This window comes from Pongo abelii, chromosome 21 (assembly GCF_028885655.2).
Source record: "Pongo abelii isolate AG06213 chromosome 21, NHGRI_mPonAbe1-v2.0_pri, whole genome shotgun sequence".
Taxonomy (NCBI): domain Eukaryota; kingdom Metazoa; phylum Chordata; class Mammalia; order Primates; family Hominidae; genus Pongo; species Pongo abelii.
In genome coordinates, this window is record NC_072006.2 from 47,683,893 (window position 1) to 47,703,172 (window position 19,280).

General features: G+C 48.6%; 1 long non-coding RNA gene across 2 annotated transcripts; it reads right to left on the reverse strand.

Moving 5' to 3' along the window:
• Positions 1-1,360: 1,360 nt before the first annotated feature.
• On the reverse strand, positions 1,361-19,002 carry LOC129052119 (uncharacterized). Of its 2 annotated transcripts, XR_008516935.1 has the most exons (4): positions 18,617-19,002; positions 9,458-9,555; positions 5,753-5,875; positions 1,437-1,669 (listed from the first exon to the last, which is right to left on the reverse strand). It is a non-coding gene; the product is annotated as an uncharacterized LOC129052119 (long non-coding RNA). The 2 variants fall into 2 exon arrangements; XR_008516936.1 differs by lacking the exon at positions 9,458-9,555 and having other exon boundaries at positions 1,361-1,669.
• Positions 19,003-19,280: the final 278 nt, after the last annotated feature.

Here is a 19,280-nt window from a genome sequence, read left to right on the forward strand (position 1 = left end):
CTGGCCAACAGATGAGAGATGCTAGAAGTGCTGGGTAATTAACAGCTCCCTGATCCCCACCCTCCCACCCCCCCACACCCCCGCCCAGCAGCCTTCTGAGGCAGGAGAATAGGGTCTGGAGGCAGGGAACCTAAGGCCGTTTCAGGCTGACTCCCTAGAACTAGATTGAAAGAAAAACCCTAACTTTCCATACCTAAATAAGAAAAAGACCAGAGTCTACTCCCTTTGCAAACCCCCACCTTTTCTGCGGGGCAGATGGGAAATGAAAGTGCCAAGACGTTTGCATAGGAGTGTAACTTTGTGACTTCACTTCAGCCTCTGATTACGGCCCACCACTTCATTTACATGAGGTGAACACCAAGTGGCCAATGGGAAACCTCTAGCGGATATTTGGACCAGAGAAGATTCTGTATCCAGGGCCTGCTCCCAAACTGTAGAGTGTACTTTCATTTTCAATAAATTTCTGCTTTTGTTGCTTCATTCTTTCCTTGCTTTGTGCATTTTGTCCCATTCTTTGTTCAAGATGCCAAGAACCTGGACACCTTCCACCAGTAACACTTCAACTACTGATCCACAGGAGTTGGTGTATAAACACCCCAGCTCCCTTGCCCCTCAGATGGGACCATTTTGAGATATATATGTTGCACCATTTCCCAGAGTCCAGGTGAGGTGAAGCTCCAGTTGTCCAAAGTGTAACTGATTGGATAATATACCCATATGCTCTGTCCCTTCCCCATCTCACTTCCCTCCCCTGTTAATGGCATTTCCCAGGGTGACTTCCCAAGACCACTGCATGCACTTGAATCCTTGTCTCAGGGCCTGCTTTTAGGATAACTGAACCAAGAGACCTATGCGTCCTTCCTTTTTTCCCCTCTTCTCTGTGGAAACATAGAATGTTCTGCACACACTTGGAAGTCTGAGCATACCCTCTAAGGAGAGACCCCTGACTCCCAGCATTCCCCTGGGATGGAGGTCTGTAGGGTGGTAATTGCCAGCCAGCGCTAGGAGGACTGAATCTGAAATGGGCTTGGCTGTGTTTCTGTAATCTCTGCACCTTGAGTGGAAAAATAATTGGTAGACACCTTTCTTGGCCATTAATTCTTTACAGCTAACACTGAGCCCTTGAGGCAAAAACTGATTATCTGCAGTTACTGCTTCCTGGTCCTGAATTCAGAACAGGAAGCTTGACTCTCCACCACCCTCTATTACAGACAACCACTCCTCCCTTCTGCAGAGATGAGATGCCCTCCCTCACTTCCTCCCAGAGTCCAAGAGGGGCCAGAGAAGGCTGGTTGTACAGATTGGAGGGGACAAAAATGCCCCTCAAGCCAGGGGAACTAAGGGTTGAGAGCCATGAGTTAAAAATCATGGAAGGTAGAGCCTTTATTCATGCTTTCTTTTTTAGAAATATTTTTCAACATGCACACTTTTTGCCCATTAATACCCACACAACAACTTTATGCAGTAGATGTTACTCTTAACACCCATTTGATAGATGAAGAGGCTCAGAGAAAAGGAGGGGCTTAGCCCAGGCCACATAGAGAATAAATTGATTTGGACACAGGTCTGTTTGACTCCAAACACCATTCTCTTCTTCATGCTATAGGTTGTTTTTCTCCCTTCAGTAAACGTTTCTTGAGCACCTACATGTCCCAGGCTCCATACTGGCCTGAAGGAGGACATAAAGATAGGTATGAAGCATTTGTTCTTTTCAGGAGGAAGAGATAAAATCTCCCCAATTCTTCCCATTTCTGCCCATTCCCTATACAGAGGGTCAGCATTTGCTTGTCATTTTTTGTTTTTTGTTTTAGACAGTCTTGATCTGTTGCCCAGGCTGCAGTGGCATGATCTTGGCTCACTGCAACCTCCGCCTCCTGGTTCAAGTGGTTCTCCTGCCTCAAGTGGTTCTTCTGCCTCAGCCTCCTGGGTAGCTGGGACTACAGATGCCTGCCACCATGCCTGGCTAATTTTTGTATTTTTAGTAGAGACGGAGTTTCACCATTTTGGCCAGGCTAGTCTCAAACTCCTGACCTCATGTGATCTGCCCACCTTAGCCTCCCAAAGTGCTGGGATCACAGGCGTGAGCCACCGTGCCCACTCAGCATCTGTTTTTATAAGATGTATATATTGCCTATAGTAGCTTTAATGCTACAAATTGAGTAGGTGCAGCAGAGACCACGTGGCCCACAAAGCTGAAATATTGACTGCCTGGCCCTTTACAGGAAAAGTTTGCCAACTCCTGGTCTACACTGTGCCAGGCACTGACGATGCACCACCACACTTACTTCTCAACTCGACTCTGGAAGGTGTCCTACTATGATGTCCATGCTACAGATGAGAAATGAGGCTCAGAGGCAGGAGATGGCTTGTCCCATTGCTGGAAAGGTACAAAGTTGGATAATTCCAAAGCCCCCCACGGCTCCAAGCCACATCAAAAATGTTGATGGCCAATGTTTTGAAACATTGGCATTCACTCCTGAAAGAGCTCACAACCGGCCGGTGCAGTGGGTCATGCCTGTAATCCCAGCACCTTGGGAGGCTGAGGTGGGCGGATCACGATTTTAGGAGATCAAGACCATCCTGGCTAATACGGTGTAATCCCATCTGTACTAAAAATACAAAAAATTAGCCCAGTTTGGTGGCAAGCACCTGTAGTTCCAGCTACTTGGGAGGCTGAGGCAGGAGAATCACTTGAACCCAGGAGGCGGAGGTTGCAGTGAGCCAAGATTGCACCACTGCACTCCAGCCTGGGTGAGAGAGCGAGACTCTGTCTCAAAAAAAAAGAAAAAAGAAAGAAAGAAAGAGCTCACAACCTCCATCAACAGTGGGCCACTGAACTATCCCCATGGTCCCCACTCCCCAAACATCTGACATCTGCCACGTTGTCTTAGAAAGACCTGAACCTGGTCAGGTCCCCAGCCCTGCATGGATGCCCTTCTCCTACAGGCACCAGAAGACCTTTCACTGTGGTGAACAGGCATTCATGAGTTCATCCAAAATCTGAGGCTGGTGTCATGATCTTCTGTTACTCAGTCTTTGTGGGAGGTTAGGTTCACATCTGAAGGAGGAGCTGAAAGTCTGCTGGAGTGCACCACATGGCAAAAGTGGCCCGTTTACAAGAAGCTCCTTTAACTTGGTCTTTGTTTTTCTCTACTCCTGTGAGACAGGTAAGATGCTTAAATCTACACTTTTTTTTTTTTAAGAGACAGGTTTTTACTCTCTTGCCCAGGCCAGAGTGCAATACCACAATCCTAGCTCACTGCAAGCTTGAACTCCTGGGATCAAGCGATACTCCGACATAGCTGGGACTACAGGTGCTCGCCACCACGCCCAGTTAATTTTGTTGTTGTTGTTGTTGTTGTTGTTGTTGTGGTAGAGATGAGGTTTTGCTGTTTTGCGCAAGCTGGTCTCAAACTCCTGGGCTCAAGCAATCGTCCCACCTTGGCCTCCCAAAGTGCTGAGATTAGCAGGCCTGAGCCACCATGCCCGAGCCATCATGCCCGAGCCACCATGCCTGAGCCACCATGCCCGAGCCACCATGCCCGAGCCATCATGCCCGAGCCACCATGCCCGAGCCACCATGCCCAGCTACATTACCTAGTTCTTTTTTTTTTCTTTTTTTTGAGATGGAGTCTCGCTCTGTCTCCCAGGCTGGAGTGCAGTGGTGCGATCTCGGCTCACTGCAAACTCCACCTCCCAGGTTCAAGCGATTCTCCTACTTTAGCCTCCCAAGTAGCTGGGATTACAGGCGTGTGCCACCACACTGAGCTAATTTTTGTATTTTTAGTAGAGATGGGGTTGCGCTATGTTGGTCAGGCTGGTCTCAAACTCCTGATCTCAGGTGATCCGCCCACCTTGGCCTCCCAAAGTGCTGGGATTACAGGCATAAACCACCGCGCCTGACTACATTAACTAGTTCTTATCAGGAGCTGACCACCTGTAGCAGACACAATTTGCACTGTTGTCCTCCCAGCACTCACCTTCACAAGCCAAAGTCTTGCTAGGAACTCCTGCCTCCCAGCCCTGGGGCTTCTTAATTTCTGGCTGTGGAAGAAGATTCAGCCAATCAAGCAAGCAGGAAATGCCAGAGTGAACACTCCTGGAAACAAGCTTCAACCAAGGGCAGCTGGGCAGTTAACGTATGAACACCCAGCTTTCTCCCTGCTTGGCTGGGAGAAGGCCATCCTCTCCCCTCTGTCCAAGGTGTGTTCTGTACCATCTCCCAGAGTTCACAGAGGCATGAAGCTCCAGTTGCTCTGGGCTGTCCTCATCCCACTAACACATTTGCTGACTTCCTCCCATTCCATGTCTCATATCTTCTCCTGGTGCTTGCTGGGATCACCTCCCAAATCAACTACTTGTAACATAATACTAAGAATCTTGTCTCAGAGGCTGCTTCCGGAAAAATTCAAACAAAGACAAGCACCAAGAGTTCTTCATGCCCTCTCATCTGATCCTGACCTCTGCCCCGGGAGCCAGCTTCATCCCTATTTTTCTGAGGTGTAGGCTGAGGGGCTCATAGAGGTAAAGCAAGCAGAACCCCAGCCTGCTAGGAATTAGCAAGGGCCAGAAGGCTCAAGAAAAGGTCCTGCATCAGGCGCGGTGGCTCACGTCTATAATCCCAGCACTTTGGGAGGCCAAGGCAGGCGAATCACTTGAGTCCAGGAGTTCGAGAGCAGCCTGGGCAACATGGCAAAACCCTGTCTCTACAAAAAAAAAACGGGCCAGGCACAGTGGCTCACACCTGTAATGCCAGCACTTTGGGAGGCAGAGGTGGGCAGATCACAGGGTCAGGAGATCGAGACCATCCTGGCTAACACGGTGAAACCCCGTCTCTACTAAAAATACAAAAAGTTAGCCAGGCGTGGTGGCGGGCGCCTGTAGTCCCAGCTACTCAGGAGGCTGAGGCAGGAGAATGGCGTGAACCCGGAAGGCGAGCTTGCAGTGAGCTGAGATCGTGCCACTGCACTCCAGCCTGGGGGACAGAGCCAGACTCCATCTCAAAAAAAAAAAAAAAAAAATCAAAAACTTAGCCAGATGTCATGGCTCATGCCTGTGGTCCCAGCTACTCGGGAGGCTGAGGTGGGAGGACCTCTTGAGCCCAGGAGATGGAGGCTGCAGTGAGCCATGATCATGCCACTGAATTCCAGCCTGGGTGACAGAGCAAAACCCTATCTCAAATAACTAAATAAAATAAAAAGAAAGGGTCCTGGGGGGAGGGGATTCAAGCCTGTCTTCACTACAGAATGAAACTGTCCCAGACCGAGGCTACACCCCAACCTTCCAGCTCTTTCTGCTCCAGGTCCAGCTCCCAACTCCCATGTCGCCATCCTCTATCCAAGAAGATGGCTGGAATGGGACCAGAATCAGCCTGTCATAAAAGATGGAGAACTAAGAGCTCTCCATAAAAATGATCTCCATGGCAAAATTAGGAGGGAAAAACAGCATGGATGAAAGTTACATTTATTAAATAATAATCGTGAACACTCACTTCATGCCTACTGTATGCTAGCTGCTGTTCCAGCTGCTTTACAATAAAATAACTTTTTAAAATTTTTGCACAACTATTTGAGACAGGTACTATTGCTTTCTCCATTTTACAGTCAAGGAACTGAGGCACGAGAAAGTTATGAAGTTTGTCCAGGGTCATAAAGCTAGCAGATGAGGGAACTAGACTCAGGCAGTATAACTCCAGATACAGTCATTACAATGAGCCACACAACAGTGAGTGAGTCAAGGAGGAGCCACTTACACAAAGATCGTCCCATAAGATTATAACCGTATTTTCACCATACTTTTCTATGTTTAGATGAGGTTGGAGGCAGGACTGGACTCCAGAGGTGGAGCTTGGACACCAGACCAGATTGAAGACTAGCTGAAACAGGAAAGAGGTAAAAGGACGCTCTGTAAGACACACCCACCAGTGCCCTGTCAGTTTACTGTTGCCATGGCAACACCCAGAAGTTATCACTCCCTTCCCATGACAATGACCCATCTACCCAGAAGTTACTGCTATTTTTCTAGAAATTTCTGCATAATCCACTCCCTAATTTGCATGTAATTAAAAGTGGATCTTGACCGGTTGCAGTGGCTTATGCCTGTAATCCCAGCACTTTGAAAGGCTGAGGCCGGAGGATCCCCTGAGGTCAGGAGTTTGAGACCGGCCTGGCCAATATGGTGATACCCCGTCTCTACTAAAAATACGAAAATCAGCCGGGTGTGGTGGCAGGCGCCTGTAATCCCAGCTGCTACAGAAGCTGAGGTGGGAGAATCGTTTGAACCCTGAAGGGAGAGGTTGCAACGAGTTAAAATCGCGCCAATGCACTCCAGCCTGGGTGACACAGCGAGACTCGATCTCAAAAAAAAGTGAGTATCAATATCAGTGCAGAACTGCCCCTGGCCCTAAGCTGCTATTCTGTGCACACTGCCTGTGGCAGTACCTCTGTGGCTGATGTATGCTGCTTCAATAAGAGTTGCTAACATCACCGGCTCACCCTTGAATTCTTTCCTGGATAAAGACAAGAACTCTACCAAGCTAAGCCCCAATTCTGGGGCTTGCCAGTCTGGCGTCATCCATACACAGACACTTCCCACTGTGTTACCATCGTCCATGTTATGGGGTCAGTTGCATGCTGCAGTTTGTAGCCTAGGGGTGGCAGGCTGCACCAGCCCTAATGTGTGGGAGGCTATCCCATCTAGGGATGTATAGTGGACTCTATGATGTTCACACAGGGTTGAAATCACCTAATGCAACTTTTCTCAGAACATATCCCCGTCTCTAAGGGACACACGGATGTACTCCCAAACCTCTTCCCCATAGGGTGCCTGTGGCACAAAGTGGGTTCTCTCAATGGTCCGTTGAGAGACACTGTGACACTGCGGGAGACAGCGCCCCCTACAGGCCTGGAGGTCCCACTTTTCGGTTTTGTTCAGATGCAAAGGAAGCTCTGGCATCTGCCTAGGGTGGGGTGAATTTTTTAGGTGGGGGGTGGGGAATGGAGTCTCCCTCTGTTGCCCAGGCTGGAGTACCGTGGTGTGATCTCAGCTCACTGCAGCCTCCACTTCCCAGGTTCAAGTGATTCTCCTGCCTCAGCCTCTGGAGTAGCTGGAATTACAGGTACTCACCACCATGCCCTTTTGTATTCTTAGCAGAGACGGGGTTTTACCATGTTTAGCCAGGCTGGTCTCAAACTCCTGACCCTCAAGTGATCCACCCACCTCAGCCTCCCAAAGTGCTGGGATTACAGGAGTGAGCCACTGCACCTTGCCTTAGGGTGGGGTGAAAGAGGCTTAACCAAGGCTCTCTGAGGATAAAAACATGTGATGACCTTCTTAGCTTTTTTTTTTTTTTTGAAAGGGAGTTTTGCTCTTGTCACCCAGGCTGGAATGCAGTGGCACGATCTCGGCGGGCTGCAACCTCTGCCTCCCGGGTTCAAGCGATTCTCGTGCCTCAGTCTCCCGAGTAGCTGGGACTACAGGTGCCTGCCACCATGCCTGGCTAATTTTTGTATTTTTTAGTAGAGACAGGGTTTCACTGTGTTGGCCAGGCTGGTCTCAAACTCCTGACCTCAGGTGATGCATCTGCCTCAGCCTCCCAAAGTGCTGGGATTATGGCGTGAGCCACCGCGCCTGGCCAGCTTTGTTTTTTACCATCTTTATTGATACATAATTTACATATGGTAAATTGTACCCATTTTAAGTAGACAGTTCAATGAGTTTTGATGAATATATACATTCGTGTAGAGATCGCAATAGTCATGATCTGGAACATTGCCCTCACTCCTTCCTGCCTCTCAGCACTCAATTTCCTCCTCCCATCGCCAGCCCGGGCAGCCACTTACCTGCATTCTGTCCCTTCAGTTCCACCTTTCCTAGTGTGGTCCCTGAGCATCTGCCTCTCGGCTCTGCAGGAGAATTTTAACGCGCAGGGCCCCAGGCCCTGCAGGCACCCAGGGAGCCTGGCGCCGACGATGGGACCCACATATCCGTGTTTCCACGGTGCTCGCCAATGCCTGAGACCACTGCCTTGGGACTGTGATTTTTGGATGGCCCACCTGGGCCTGTCTCATCTGGTTATGTCCCCTGAGATGAGCACTGTGCCAGGGCTAGTTGAGGTGCCTGAAAACAACTCATTTCCCCTCACTCTCCTAGGAGGTACATTCTGTACCTCTGCCATGTGGTAGACCCGCTCAGCTTCTCCTCCCTGTGACATTAGAGGGCCACCATGTGAGGCAGCTTTTGCTGCCAGAATAAGGGCTGCAGTGAAAAGCACATGCACCCCCGAGGCAATCAGGAACATGTTTCCATTATATCTGTCCAGATGACAGCATGTGGAACTAATGATGAGTAAAAGGTCTGCAAGCCACAGCCTGGCCAGGCCGGAAACCTGCACGCACCAGTTTCAGGAAAGATCTGAGAGGGGACCTCAGTGCTGCTTCCTGCAGGATTCTGATAGGCTTGAAGACAATGCTGCTAACTGAAGTATGCTGTGGGCTGTGAGTAACTGTCTCTGATCTTCCCCATGGCCTCATGCTCTTCACCTGACATGTGGCCAACTAGGATTTTCCTCAACAACATTTCTTTTTTTTTCTGAGACAGAGTTTCACTCTTGCTGCTCAGGCTGGAGTACAATAGTACAGTCTTGGCTCCCTGCTACCTCCAACTCCTGGGTTCAAGCCATTCTCCTGCTTCAGCCTCCTAAGTAGCTGGGATTACAGGCACCTGCCACCATGCCCGGCTAGTTTTTGTATTTTTAGTAGAGACAGGGTTTCACCAAGTTGGCCAGGCTGGTCTCGAACTCCTGACCTCAGGTGATCCGCCCGCCTCAGCCTCCCAGAGTCCTGGGAATACAGGTGTGAGCCACCGCACCTGGCATTCTCATCAGCATTTCTATTTCCCCACTGCCCTGGAAACCTGGACAATGATCCTGAGTCTACCCACCAGCACCTACTGGATTTCCATTCTGCTGACTGGCCTGCTTCCACATTCACCACAATGGACAATTTCAAAAGCTTCTTTTTTTTTTTTTTTTTTTTTTAAAAGATGGGGTCTTGGCTGGGTGCGGTGGCTCACACCTGTAATCCCAGCACTTTTGGAGGCCGAGGTGGGCACATCACTTTAGGTCAGGAGTTCAAGACCAACCTGGCCAACATGGTGAAACCCCCGTCTCTACTAAAAATACAAAAATTAGTTGGGCATGATGGCGCATGCCTGTAGTCCCAGCTACTCAGGAGGCTGAGGCACGAGAATCACTTGAACCCAGGAGGCGGAGGTTGCAGTGAGCCGAGATCCAACTGCTGCACTCCAGCCTGGGCGACGGAGCGAGACTCTGTCTCAAAAAAAGAAAAAACAAAAAGAGATGGGGTCTTGCTATGTTGTCCAGGTTGGATTCAAACTCCTAGACTCAAGTGAACCTCCTGCTCCAGCCTCCCAAGCAGCTGGAATTATGGGCACTCACCACCATACCCAGATTCTTCCAGGAACTTCTTGATCCCAGTCTGGCTCCAAGCAGTAGGAGAAGTACGACTGAGTGAAGAATTAGGCTCCAGCCACCACCTGTGTAAACAAAGGCCACAGCTCTTAACTGGTGTAGAGAACAACGTGGCTGTGGCACCAACAGTCATATCCAGACAAGTCCAGGAAGGCCAAGGTCAGCTCTGAGGGCCACACATGAATCTGAGCACATCAGCGGTGAGCAGCCAGAAGGATGAACAGACTTGAAACCAGATCACAGGAGGGATATCTGGGGGTGTGTTAGTCCGTTCTCACACTGCTATAAAGATAATACTGAGACTGAGTAATTCATAAAGAAAAGAGTTTTAATTGACTCGTGGTTCTGCATGGCTAGGGAGGCCTCAGGAAACTTACAATCATGGCAGAAGGTGAGGGGGAAGTAGGCACGTCTTACCTGGCAGCAGGAGAGAGAGAGAAGAGAGAGAGGGGAAAAAGCAGGGAGAGGGAGATGGAGAGGAAGAGGGAGAGGGAGAGACAGGGAGGGAGAGAGAGGGAGAGAGAGGGAGAGAGGGAGGGAGGGAGAGATTGAGAGATAGAGATAGATAGAGATAGAGATAGATAGAGACAGATAGAGATAGAGATAGAGATAGAGATAGAGAGAGAGAGAGAGAGAGAGAGAGAGAGAGAGAGAGAGAGAGAGAGAGAGAGAGAGAGAGAGAGAGAGAGCACACACAAAAGAGAAACTGCCACTTATAAACCATTAGATCTCATGAGAACTCCCTCACTATCACGAGAACAGCATGGGGGAAACCACCCCCGTGACCCAATTGCCTCCCACCAGGTGCCTCCCTCCACGGGGGGATTACAATTTGAGATGAGATTTGGGTGGAGACACAGAGCCTAACCATATCAGGGAGACTATGGGCACTTAGCCAGAAGAGAGGTCATGACTAGAGCATCTGAGTGCTGACCCCAGCATCTGAAAGACTCATTTGTGGGAAACAGATGAATGTGCACAGCCTCGGGCACAGCCAGGACCAGTGGGTAGACAATTCAAGGAAGGCAATTGTTTATGTAAAGAATTAATAACACACAGTGAAAGATGTCCAACAATGGACTTGGACCCCAGTTAAGCAGTGAACTCTCCAACAGGGGTGTAGCCAAGTAAGGGCCAGAAAACTTCTAGGTGAATAAGAGGCTTGACAATTAGAAGACTTGGATTCGGGGACCTTCAAGAACCTTCTATCAATAGCTGTGAGCTTCTTTCAGGCAGGAATGAGCCGCTGTTAATTTTTCTACCATCGTAATCACACTGATAGCCACCAGGTGGCAACAAAGCCACACCTTCAGCACCATGGATCATGTCCAAGCCTACAGAAAACCCATTGGAAAACAAGCCCTCTGTCCCCTCAACCAAACCATAAACAACTAATTGATTCAGATGAATTAACATTTCTGGACAAAGACTGTAAATCAAGTTCTCAGCCGGGCGTGGTGTAATCCCAGCACTTTGGGAGGCCGAGGTGGGCGAATCACGAGGTCAGAAATTTGAGACCAGCCTGGCCAACATGGTAAAATCCCGCCTCTACTAAAAACACAAAAGTTAGCCAGGAGTGATGGCACACGCCTGTAACCCTAGCTACTCAGGAGGCTGAGACAGGAGGATTGCTTGAACCCAGGAGGCGGAGGTTGCAGTGAGACAGGAGAATCACTTGAACCCAGGAGGTGGAGGTTGCCACTGAGATCGTGCCACTGCACTCCAGCCTGGGGGCAGAGCAAGACTCCGTCTCAGAAAAAAATAATAAATAAATAAATCAAGTTATCAGTAGAGCTTTAGTTACCAGCATGACCCAGAGGGCTCTAGGTGAAGTGTGTAATTGTAATTTTCTTTAGAGATTTATTGTCTTTTTTGTTTTAATTTTCTGGTGAAGTACAACATGCATACGGTACCATGCACAAATCATAAGCACACAGCTCAGTGCATTTTCATCAACAGAGCACCCCAGTACCCAGCTCAAGAAACAAAATGTGACCAGAATTCCAGCGGCCCCTCATACCCCTTCCTAGCCCTCCCCTCCCTAGGTCACGGTGACAGCCACTACCAGCTTTCAGCTTTAATGGACACCACCATGCAGCTTTCCAAAGTGATTGTGCCAATTTACACTGCCACCAATAATCTGAGAGTTCCAGTGGCTCCAGAGCCACACTGGAATTTTCTGTTTGGATAAATCTTGGAGGAAATGTGGGATCTGGTGAGGACATCCATGCACCCCTCTGAAGGTGGTGTGTCTGGGCAGCACTAACCAGAAGGTGGAAGATTCCATCCCACCAGCACATCCTGGTGAACCCATCAGCACACTAATACCTGCTGAATGGAGAGTCTCGCTTCACGTGCTCTGCACAATGTCCCAGAGTGGCGCTGCTCTCAATTAGCACTTACTATGTGTGCTGCAGTTTTGTTTTTGTTTTGTTTTGTTTTTAGAGATAGTGTCTCACTCTGTCACCCAGGCTACAGTGCATTAGCTCACTGCAGCCTCGAAACCCTGGTTTCAAGCACCTTTCTGCCTCAGCCTCCCAAGTAGCTGGGACTACAGGTGTGTGCTACTTTGTCTAGCTGTATGTGGACTTTTCTTTTCTTTTTTTTTTTTTTTTTTTTTTTTGAGATGAAGTCTTGCTCACTCTATCACCCAGGCTGGAGTGCAGTGCTGCGATTTTGGCTCACTGCACTGCAACCTGTGCCTCCCCAGTTCAAGTGATTCTCTTCCCTCAGCCTCCCGAGTAACTGGGATTGCAAGCATGCACCACTACACCCAGCTAATTTTTGTATTTTTACTAGAGACGGGGGTTTCACCATATTGGCCAGGCTGGTCTCGAACTCCTGACCTCAGGTGATCCGCCCGCCTCGGCCTCCCAAAGTGCTGGAATTACAGGCATGAGCCACTGTGCCCGGCCCATTTTTGGACTTTTCTTAGGGCTGGAGATGAAGGTGTAAAAAGACAGACAGCATCCCTGCTCCACTGACGCTGACATTCTAGTTGGGGATGGGAGGGGCAGAAATACATATCTCAGGTGATGAAAAGTTCTATGAAAAAAATGGAACAGGGGAAGAAGAGACAGAGTGCAGGGGAAAAATGCTATTTTTAAATAGGTGGTTGAGGAGGCGCTTCTGATAACAGTCTGTTTCCTGCTGATATACCACAAACTGGGTAATTTATAATGAAATTAGAATACCACAAACTGGGTAATTTATAATGAAAAATTTATCTCTCTCCCTCTTTTTTTTAAGGCTAGTAAAGTGATGCAGTGGAAGTGGAGAAGGAACAAAGAAATCTGTAACTGATTGTGATCAATTAGCTGCAAACATCATTGCACTTGGACCAGCCAGAAAAGAAATTTATTTCTTACACAAGACAGAGAGGCACCGGGGCCAGACTCGCTTTAAAACAATCCACCCTCTCAATAACCAACCCACTCCTTCCATAATAACATTAATTCGTGAAGCCTCCACCCCCATTCATGATTCAATCACCTCTTATTAGGCCCCACCTCCCAATATCATACACTGGGGATAAAGTCTCCAACACAGAAATTGTTGAGGGACATGTTCAAGCCACAGCAATAAAGTTGAGCAGAAACCAAAAGAAAATGAGGGGAGCAAGTCACAGAAAAATAGTTCCAGATGCAGGGAGCTGTCCAGTGACAAGGCCCTGAGGTCAGTGTATGTTTGGCACATTCAAGAGCTGGTGGGAGAAGGAAGGGTAAGGAATGCAGGGAGAGTTGGAGGGATGTGACTGTATAGGACCTACCCCCACTGATGTTCAAAAGCAACCACAAACCCATCCAATACACACATATGTAGTCATATCAAGAGCTGGGAGTTTTAGGCCAGGCAAGGTGGCTCATGCCTGTAATTCCAGCACTTTGAAAGGCCGAGGTGGGCAGATCAGTTGAGTCTAGGAGTTCGACACTAGCCTGGGCAACATGGCAAAACCCCATCTCTACAAAAAATTAGCTGGACGTGGTGGCACATGCCAGTAGTCCCAGCTACTCAGGAGGCTGAGGTGGGAAAATTCCCTGAGCCTGGGAGGCGGAGATTGCAGTAAGCCAAGATGGCACCACTGCACTCCAGCCTGGATTACCGAGTGTGACTCAGACTAATAAAATAAAAGTGGGGTGGGGCGGGGCTTAAGGTGGTGTTATTTACAAAAAAATTGGGATCATGCATATATTAAAACTTGCCTTCTTTACTTAACAACACCCATAAGCATCATTAGTGGTCAGTCACACAGATTGAGGTAAACAAACCTCTTCTGTGAAGAGCCAGCGAGGAAATAGTTCAGGCTTTGCAGGCTGGATAGTCTCTGTTGCAACCACTCAATATAATAACGAATCAAGACTGCTGTTGTAGCTTGAGAGGAGCCATAGACAATGTGCAAATGAATGAGTGATACTGTGTTCCCATAGAACCTTATTTACAAAACAGGTGGCAGGCCAAGATTTGACTGGGGCCCTAGTTTGCAAAGCCGACACATGACGTTACTATTGTTTTCCCAATGCTGAGAACAGTAGACATTCGATAAATATTTATTCGAAATGAGAATAATCTTACTTATTTCCATCATGGAAGAGTATTCCATGGCTTGAATAAGCATCCTTGGACCTATGGTTTTACAAACTGGCTCCTTGTCAAATAGATTTCTAGGATTAAGGTTACTGGGTCAAAGGTTTATGAACTTGCTGTTTGTCAATTAACCACTACCTCCTTGAAACCCTTTCCACTCCTAGTTTCTGTGACACCACACTCTTGGGTTTTTTTCCATACCTTTTTAGACACTTCCCAGTTGCTATTCCTAAATTTTTGGAAGGGAGGAGGACAGGTCTTCACTCTGTGGCCCAGGCTGGAGAGCAGTCACACAATCACGACTCACTGCAGCCTGAAACTCCTGGGCTCAAGTGATCCTCCTGCCTTTGCCTCCCAAGTAGCTAGGACTACAGGTGCGTGCCACCATGCCTACTAACATTTTTCTTTCTTTCTTTCTTTCTTTTTTTGACACGTAGTCTCGTTCTGTCGCCCAGGCTGGAGTGCAGTAGTACAATCTCTGCTCACTGCGACCTCCACCTCCTGGGTTTAAGCGAGTCTCGTGCCTCAGTCTCCCGAGTAGCTGGGATTACAGGCCTGCACCACCACACCCGGCTAATTTTTGTGTTTTTAGTAGAGACGGGGTTTCACCATTTTGGCCAGGCTGGTCTCTAACTCCTGACCTCAAGTGATCTGTCTGCCTTGTCCTCCCAAAGTATTGGGATTACAGGCGTTAGCCACCGTGCCCGGCCTTTTTTCATTTTTTGTAGACTTGCTATATTGCCCAGGCTGGTCTTGAACTCCTGGCCTCCAGAGATCCTCCCACCTCATCCTCCCAAAGCGCTGGGATTACAAGCACAAGTCCCTGCACCCAGCTTCCATTCCTAAATTTAACAAAATTTCAGAGTCCCTGGTAGTGTGTCTGGAATTGGTTCCTTCCGGTAGGTTCTTGGTCTCTCTGACTTCAAGAATGAAGCCGTGGACCCTCGCGGTGAGTGTTACAGTTCTTAAAGATGGTGTGTCCGGAGTTTGTTCCTTCAGATGTTCAGATGTGTCCGGAGTTCTTTCCTTCCAGTGGGTTCGTGGTCTTAAGCCGCAGACCTTCTGCAGTGAGTGTTACAGCTCTTAAAGGCAGTGCGGACCCAAAGAGTGGGCAGCAGCAAGATTTATATGTGCATATATACATAAATGTGTGTAGAGAGAGGCTTAAACAAGTTCATGGAATGTTGTTAGGGAAAGGAGAATTTGACAATGATAAGATTTTTTACTCATCAAACTCTCATTTTTAAAAAATTTATTAAAATTCATTATTTGCAAGAGTTGAAGCAAGAAATGACACTCTAATGGTATTGGTGGGACTGGACATTGCTTTGGGGAGTTAGTGGGGTCGTATTTATTGAAGGATGGGGAATTCGTTTGTCAAAGAGAAAGATGCAGCTGATATCATCCACTCTTCCTCTCACTTCTCTTTCCCAAAGCCCAGTGGCTACCCCTAACAAAAACCCAAGAGCACTGCTGCAGAAGAGAAAACAGTTTCAAGTATCGTAATTGAGAGAGGTGTTGGATTGTCACCATTCTGTGGAGGCTTCCTGAGGACCCAACTCTGCTGTGTTGGGAGAACAACTCAAAGGAGAAATGGTAGATGTGCAGCATGGGAGCTCATATCTTTTCTTATTTCTTTCTTTCCTTTCTCTCCTTTCTTTTTTAGACAAGAGTCTTGCTCTGTCACCCAGGCTGGAGTGAAGTGGAGCCATCATACCTCACTGCAGCCTTGACCTCCAGGGCTCAAGTGATCCTCCCACATCAGTCCCTGGAGTAGCTGGGACTACAAGTATACACCGCCAGTATTGGCTTTTTTTTTTTTTTATCTAAGAGATGGAGTCTTGCTATGTTGTTCAGGCTGGTCTTGTGCTCCTGGGATCAAGTGATCCCATCTCTGCCTCTCAAAGTGATGGGATTACAGGTGTGAGCCACGGTGCCTGGCAAATCCCCTCTCGTAGCAACTCAGGTGTGTGTGTATGGAGTGGAGTGAATATAGCAGCAGTTGCTCCAGGGACAGAATCCGGAATTGGAAACTGTCAGTGACAGAGTTAGAATCATGAATCAGATGATTGAAAGATCCTCTGAGGCTCTTCCAACTGGGAGATTGGATTGCATGTTGCCAAGCTAGTCCAAACCTCGTTTTAAAAACTTCTATAGGCTGGGCATAGTGGCTCATGCCTGTAATCCCAGCACTTTGGGAGGATGAGGCTTGAACTCCTTGAGCCCAGGAGTTCGAGATCAGCCTGGGTAACATAGGGAGACCCTGCCTCTATTTAAAAAAGAAAAAAAAAAAAACTTCTGTACAGGCTTCATTTGGAATAGCACTTCTCAACCTCAGCTATTGACATTCGGGGCCAGATAATCCTTCGTGGTGGGGCTGTCCTGTGCCTTGTAGGATGTTTCGTGGCATCCCTGGCCTCTACCCATGAGATACCAGCAGCTCCTTCCCTCCTCCAGCTGTGACAACCAGAAAGTCTTCAGATATTGACAGATGTCCCCACGGGGGACAGAACTGCCCCCTGTTGAGAACCACTGCCCCCTATTGAGAGCCTCCCCAATAGCTGCGACTACAGGCATGTGCCACGATGCCCAACTAATTAAAAAAAAAATTTTTTTGTAGAGATGGGATCTCGCCATGTTGCCCAGGTTGATATCGAACTCCTGGGCTCAAGCAATCCTCTCACCTGGGCCTCCCAAAGTGCTGGGATTACAGGCGTGAGCTACCATGCCTTGCTCCTTGTTTTTCTTTATTTCATTGAGTCAGAGTCTTGCTTTGTTATCCAGGCTGCAGTGCAGTGGCACGATCATAGCTTACTGCAGCCTCGAACTCCTGGGCTCAAGAGATCTTCCTGCCTCAGCTTCCCAAGGTGCAGGGATTACAGAATCATATTTTTTTATTTATCTGACTTTAAGCACAGTCTCTATCTCCCCCAGTCATAACAAACAACGTTTCCCTCCAGACTGCCAAATAGCTCCAGGAGGGCAAAACCCCCCCTTTTCAACCCGAAGCTGAAGGATATTGAGGTTGCACCACTCAAAACAGAGCAGGAATACAAAAATATCTAAAGAGCTGGTGTTGGGCTGGGTGCAGTGGCTCACGCCTGTAATCCCAGCACTTTGGGAGGCCGAGGCGGGTGGATCACCTCAGGCTGGGAGTTTGAGACAAGACCAGCCTAACATGGTGAAACCCTGTCTCTACTAAAAATACAAAATTAGCTGGGCATGGTGGTGCATGCCTGTAATCCCAACTACTTGGGAGGCTGAGGCAGGAGAATCACTTGAACCTAGGAGGCGGAGGTTGCAGTGAGCCGAGATCGCACAGGCATGAGCCACAGCGCCTGGCCTGGGCTGCGTTCTTTCAGGAGGCTCTACGGGGTGAATCTGTTCCCTCGTTTTTTCCAGCTTCCAGAAGCTACTGACACCCTTTGGCTTATGGTTCCTTCCTCCATCTTCAAAGCCATTAACTTCGGTTGTGACTTTCTTACAGCCAATCACTCTGACCCCAATCCCAGCCTCCTTTGTCACATCTGCTTCTCTGACTGTGGCTCTCCTGTCCCCCTCTTGTAAGCACCCTTATGATCACATTGGGCCCATCCGGACAATCCCGGGGCATCTCTGCATCTCAAGATGCTCAACTTAATCAGATCTGCAAAGTCCCTTTTGACATATAAGGTAACATCTTCACAGGTTTCAGGGATTAGCATTAGGACATAGACATCTTTAGGGGGAACCCTTATTCTGCCTACCAAGAGGTAAAGCCCCCTGGGCTTCTGGGTAGGGTTGGGACTTGGAGAACTTTTCTGTCTAGCTAAAGGATTGTAAACACACCAATCAGTGCTGTCTAGCTAAAGGTTTGTAAACACACCAATCAGCACTCTGTAAAAACGGACCAATCAGCATTCTGTAAGATGGACCAATCAGCACTCTGTAAAATGGACCAATCAGCAGGATGTGGGCGGGGCCAAATAAGGGACTAAAAGCTGGCGGTCAAGCCAGCAGCAGCAACTCCCTCCGGTCCCCTTCCACGCTGTGGAAGCTTTGTTCTTTCCTTCAGGCAGGTTGGGGTCTTGCTTTGTCACCCAGGCTGGAGTGCAGTGGCATGATCATAGCTCACTGCAGCCTCGAACTCCTGGGCTCAAGAGATCCTCTTGCCTCAGCTTCCCAAGGTGTGCGGATTACAGACTGGTATTTTTTATTTATCTAACTTTAAGCACAGCCTCTACCTCCCCCCGTCGTGACAAACAACGTTTCCCTCTAGACTTCCAAATAGCTCCAGGAGGACAAAACCCCCTTTTTCGACCCGAAGCTGAAGGATATTGAGGTTGCACCACTCAAAACAGAGCAGGAATACAAAAATATCTGAAGAGCTGGTGTTATCTCAGTGATATCCCTTCCTTTTTTTTTTTTAAGCTTCGGTGACACCCTACTCTCCTGGTCTTCTCCCTACCTCCCTAGTCACCCCTCCCAGTCTCCTTTCCTGTACTTAAATTTCAGAGTACCCCAGGCGTTGGCCTGGGTCTTCCGCTCTCCACTTAAACTTACTCCTTTGAGGTTTTCATCTGGTTCTCCAGCTTTAAATAGCATCTCCATTGATAAACTCACAAAATAAGGCACTTTCAAGTCAATGGAGGAAATGATAGTATTGGGACAAAGGACTTTCCATATACGGGAGAAAAAAAATCGTTCATCGCTGTGGGAGGGCTGCCGGGTCTCGTCCGCGCTCCCTTTTGAGCACCTACAGTGAGCGTAGGATTGCCACGGATACCCCAATCCACAAGTGAGTCAAGCTGCCAGGGCTCCGAGAAAGACCCATGGAGGGAGAGGGGAACGTCCGGGGAGGCGAAGGCTGCGAGTGAGACCCGGAGAGGCTGATGGCGGGTGTGCGCGCTCGCAACGCGACCCCCACCCGGTCAGCAAGACCTCGGCGCGCGATCCTCGGATTCTGCGAAACAAGACAAGCGACTGGGTTCGAGAGCGCGGTCCCCATCAAAACGAGAATCAACCAATCGCTGGGGGAAATCGGCAGCCTCGTTTTAAGCCACCAAGCAGAGACCGCGGCGACCTATTATGATAACCTCGAGAACCAATGAAAAACGGGGATTCTCTCAGCCCGCCTCCCGAGCTTCAACCCCGAAGAGATCGCGCGGAGTTTTATAAAAGGTACAAATTAGAAAATAATTCTGCGGCTGGATTAGAGACATTGTGT